Genomic DNA, 6,014 nt, shown 5'->3' on the forward strand with positions numbered 1-6,014 from the left:
CCAGCCCCCGCTTGACTTAGGGACCATGTGGAGTGGGGACGCCCAAGGGCTGCTCGAAGGGCGGACGATCCCCAAGGCCTCCATCGTGCGGAATTCCCGCCGTGCCAGACGCAGTTTATCTGGTGGCAGTCGTCGTGCTCGTGCATGGAGGGGTGGGCCGGTAGTCGGGATATAATGTACAACTCCGTGGCTGGGGGTTGCTGAATGAAACTGCGGAGTGAGAATGTCCGGGAACGCAGCCAAGATTCGTGCGTATCGGGAGTCCACGGACGCCAGTGTAGTGCGTGGGTCTCATTTTTCCCTGGTTTCGTCTTCCCCTGAACCGGGAGGAAATAAAGAAAAGTGCTTCTCAAACTGCGGACTACTTGCCTCATTTTGAGACCCACGCACTACACTATCTACGAAATTCCAATTATCAAGGGGCAATAGACAAGGGTGTTCATTATCACCGCTATTATTCGCTCTGGTAATTGAACCTTTAGCTGAAAAAATTGGAACACATCCTGATATCTACGGTTATAATACAAAACATTCAAATAACAAAATATCCTTATACGCAGACGATGTACTACTGTATATCACAAAACCCCAAATCAGTATACCAAACATATTAAACCTAATTGAGGACTTTGGCTCTTTCTCAGGATACAGAATAAACTGGAACAAAAGTGAAATTATGTCGATAAAACCGAAAGACTCAACACATCTTTTGAAATTCCCCTTTAAAATAGCCACAGAAAAATTTAAATATTTAGGAATTGAAATCACTAGAAACTATCACGCTATGTTTAATGCCAATTATAGCCCCTTACTTAAGAAACTAAATAATCTAATCAAATTCTGGAAAACGTTCCCGATGTCTTTAATAGGTCGAATAAATGCTATAAAAATGATCTTTTTACCACAAATCCTATATTTATTTCAATCAATTCCAATATATCTTCAAATTTTTCTAAAAACTAGACTCAGACATTACAAATTTTATATGGGATTATAAATACCACAGAATACAAAGGGCACACCTTAGTAAACCAAAAGAGATGGGTGGTCTAGCGCTCCCTAACTTTATGTACTATAATTGGGCGGTAAGTATTAAAAATATGATTCACCTGCTGGACAACTCTGCCCAGCAGGTGGACTGGATTGTAATGGAGAGAGAGGACTGCGCTCCTACTAATACAGGAGCGACTCTCCTCTCACCAACGAATGTGAATAACAAAAATTATAATAAAAATCCAATGATACATAGTACAATTAGAACTTGGAAACAAATAAAACAAAACTTAAAATTAAGAAATCTATCTCTGCTAATGCCAATAGCCCTTCGTTTAAACCCTCAATTATAGATAAATCATTTACACACTGGGAAATAACGGGAATCAAAACGCTCAGAGACTTGTATGAATTAGGAAAATTATTACCAACAATTACAACTGAAATACAACTTGAAAAATAATCAATATTTCAAATATCTTCAAATCCGTGATTATCTGAAAAAATATACAAAAGACTATTATAATATGCCCCCAGACTTATTAGATGAAGCCATGAAGATAAAGGCTGAATCAGCAAATCTAATATCATACTTATATAATATTATTTTGAATATAGAAATACCTACAACCGATAATATTAGAAGAGACTGGGAACAAGAACTAGCTATAAAAATTTCAAAAGCGAGCTGGGATAAACACTTACTATATGTGCATAAATGCTTGATCAACGTACGACATACTCTAATCCAATATAAAACATTACATAGACTATATTATTCAAAAACTAAAATAAATAAACTTTTCCCCAATGTCTCACCCATTTGTGATAAATGTCAGTCACAAGAAGCTACCATAGCGCACTCTTTTTTTTTGTATAAAAATCCAAAAATTTTGGAACTAAATATTTGAAATCTTCAAAAAATTATTTAAAATAAAACTTGTACCAGAAGCAGAATGGATCATTTTTGGAATATCGGAAGGTAACCCCGAATTAAACGCGTTTCAAAAGAACTTACTTAATTACGGGCTAATAATGGGAAAAAAGCTTATACTCAAATTTTGGAAAAATGCTCCAATACCAAAAAAAAAAAATGTGGATTTCAAACATGTTCGAAACACTACACTTGGAAGAGATGAAACTCCTCCTAGCAGGCAAAGCAGACCACTTCCAAAAGACGTGGTCTGCATTTATGGAACTATTACAAGCATAAGGTGCAATAGTAATTTAAAATATAAATGGTACCAGGATCTGGTAACGGGGGGTATAAAATTAATTTAATTAAAAAAACACGGTTGGTATATCCTTTTTTGCGGGTTTTGTGTTACAATAGAGCGATTGTTTTTCCTTTTTTTTCTTTTCTTTCTAGGGTCTTATTTCCTTTCTTTACTTCCTTCTCTAACTTCTTCCCTAAGGGGCTTTCTTTTCCCAACACTTTCCTGCACCTTCACGATTCTTGCTCACTTTCCTTACTTTTATTTCTATCTTTTTTAAAGCTCGAAAAACAAAGTGGTACAACAAAGGTAATAAGATATATCTGATGTGTATTATTCTAATTTGCTGTACTTCTAATAAAAATAAAATTTAAAAAAAAGGCAGCATAAAACATGGATAGGTGATGTTTTGAGGCAAATCCTTCTTCAGATTGTTCTTTGTTTCTAACAGGGTTAAAGGTTATTATTTTTTTTAAATAAGTTCTTAAATGGTACTTCCGGGCATATAATGGTAAAACGCTTAGACTTTGAGCCCAGATTTTCCACTAATCAAAATATGTATTTGGGGGGTAAACTCACTGCCTTTATCAAATATGGATGAGTGGGTGGAAATTGTTTGTTGTTGGTTTCCAGGCTTTGTTGCAACTGCTTGTTTGAGGTTTCATTAGATAGAGGGAAGTTTAAGGAGAGGGAAGCTGGAAGGAGAGCTGCGGGTGGGGGAGATGGTAAGAGAAAGGTGTGTGATAAGTATGGAAGAAGTACGAATTGTGAAGCCAGAGGAAGTAAGCTGGTGTAAATGTATAATTGTCCCTAGTGCGTGTAGGGTCGTGTTAATGTGCGGGGATTACTGGTCAGTGCGGATTCGGTGGGCCGAAGAGGCTATTTCCGCACTGTATCTCTAAATGAAATAAATTAAACAGAGTTATGTTGTAATTTATCATGCACTGCTTAGGAGCAGTATGTTTTGTTCAAAATGTCCTCTGGGCATTTCCCAGAAAGCAATCTCAAAATACATTTTGTTAAACATCCAGAAAGCTACCACTCACATCAACTGCTCTCAGAATATGCTAATTCTTCATCTCTGTTTCAAATTTTATTTGCACCTCACTTCGTTTATCACTTTACTTGAATCTGGACGAGTATTTGTTGTCTCTGTTCTAATATTGATTATGGTAACTCAGGATTAAACGTGCGAACAGCTATTTAAATGAAAACAAGCATACAATTTGTGGGAAAAATCCAGGTGCATCTTAATAAGATTACTCTGAAGCGAATCGTAATCGTAAACATCACTTACTTTTATTGAAATCAAAACATTTAAACTGATTCACAAAAAGATTCATGATAAAGAATGCAATCATCGCATGAATGCAAAAAATTCAAATATTCCAATTTCATCCTAAACTTACCACAAATAGCACAAATATTTTTTATCCTTAAAGATAAAAACAGAAATACTTCATTAGTTTAAGTTGCTAACTCTCAATTAAAAATACCAATTCTCACTGTAACCTGGGTGCAATTTCTAGATCAATGCGCTGATTAGTAAATTTGCAGACAACACAAGATTGGCAGCGTTGTAAAATTGTGAGGAAGGTTGTCAAAGGATACACCAGGATATAAATCAGTTGGAAAATGTGAGCAGAGACATGGCAGATGGAGTTTAATCAAGACAAGTTTAAGATGTAGCACTTTGAGAGTTTAAGTGTAAGAAACAAAGAAGATAAATGGCAGGATCTTTCACAGCATTGATGTACCTTGGCATGCAAATCCATAGCCCCCTGTAATTGGCAACGTAAGTAGATAAGGCAAAAAAAAAAAGGTGTAATGTATTTGTGCCTTCTCTAGTTGGGCCATTGAGTATAAAAGTTGGTAAGTCATCTTGCAATTGAATAAAACTTTGGTGAGGCAACATTCAACATAATGTCTGCAATTCAGGACACCCCATTGCAGGAAGCATGTGGAGGCTTTGGGGTGGGTGCAAAAGATTGCAGATGTTGCCTGGATCAAAGAGTATTAGCTGTAAAGAGAGGTTGAACCAACTTGGATTGATTTCTCTGGAGTGGAGGATGAGGAGCACTGTGAGGGAAACATATAAAATTATGCAAAGCATATGGGGTAAATAGTCATCCTTTTCCCCCAGGGTGGAAATGTTAAATTATAGATTTAAGATGAGAGGGGCAAATTTTAAAAGGATTTGTGAGCCAAGTCATTTTTAATTTTACAATTTATTACATTTTTAAGTTTTACAATTGAATTATTTGGTTTTGGGAACAGGCCAAATCGAACTGTGCAGCATGTGACTGTTATTCATTTGTGGCTCAGCACTTTTCAGACTTCTGTATTTGTGTTTTAAACAGCTGGAAGTCAGATCATAGCATCCCTCCCTGCCACTGATTGACTAACATGCTGGATGCATTTCACAGATCAATGCTTACATAATTCAATTTTAATGATGAAAAATATATTAATTTAGAGTTTTTAAATGTGTCCAACTCTCAGACATTTATGAACAGTTCAAAAAAAAGTTTGGCGTTCCAGAGATGGGGCCTCAGTGGGATGATATTCAAAGCTTATTCACCATTAAAGAGCCTGCTCTGGTTTTTGGGAGTGTTGGACCGGGCCATTTGGTCATGACATTCAAAAAGTTAAGTGTCGGCAGATGGGCAATGCAGACATTGAATCAAGTCAATAGTCAGCTCTCCAATACTATCCCCCTTGGTCAAATCCCTTCCCACCTATGTTCTAGACACCTCAGACACTCTCCGCCACCTCCACGCATTCCACTCTCTAGGCCCTCACCCCCTCATCTTCACCATGGATGTCCAGTCACTCTACACCTCCATCCCCCACCAGGATGGCCTCAAAGCCCTCCGGTTCTTCCTCGACCAGAGGAGCAACCTATACCCAGCCACTGACACTCTCCTCCGCCTAGCGGAGTTGGTCCTCACCCTCAACAACTTTACGTTTGACTCCTCCCATTTCCTCCAAACACAAGGCGTAGCTATGGGCACAAGCATGGGCCCCAGCTACGCCTGCCTCTTTGTCGGGTACGTTGAACAATCCTTGTTCAGTACGTACCAGGGCCCCATCCCCGACCTCTACCTCCGTTACATTGACGACTGCTTTGGAGCCACCTCCTGCACCTACACACAACTGACTGACTTCATCCACTTCACCACCAACTTCCATCCGGCACTCCAATACACCTGGACCATTTCCGACACTTCCCTACCATTCCTTGACCTCACCATCTCCATCGCAGGGGACAGACTTCTGACCGACATGCACTACAAACCAACTGACTCACATGGCTATCTGGACTACATGTCTTCCCACCCTGCCCCCTGTAAAGACTCCATCCCCTACTCCCAATTCCTCCGCCTATGCCGCATCTGTTCCCAGGATGAGACATTCCATACTAGGGCATCGGAAATGTCCTCGTTCTTCAGGAAACGGGGATTCCCCTCCGCCACCACAGATGAGGCTCGCACCAGGGTCTCATCCAAATCCCGCAACACTGCTCTCTCTTCCCATCCCCGCACTCGAAACAAGGGCAGAGTCCCCCTAGTCCTCACCTTTCACCCCACCAGCCGGCAAATACAACACATAATCCTCCGCCATTTCCGCCACCTCCAACGTGACCCCACCACTCGCCACATCTTCCCATCTCCCCCTATGTCTGCCTTCCGCAAAGACCGGTACCTCCGCAACTCCCTGGTCAATTCTTCCCTTCCCTCCCGTACCACCCCCTCCCCGGGCACTTTCCGTTGCAACCGCAAGAAATGCAACACCTGTCCCTTCACC

The sequence above is a fragment of the Leucoraja erinacea genome, chromosome 2, assembly GCF_028641065.1.
Source record: "Leucoraja erinacea ecotype New England chromosome 2, Leri_hhj_1, whole genome shotgun sequence".
NCBI lineage: Eukaryota > Metazoa > Chordata > Chondrichthyes > Rajiformes > Rajidae > Leucoraja > Leucoraja erinaceus.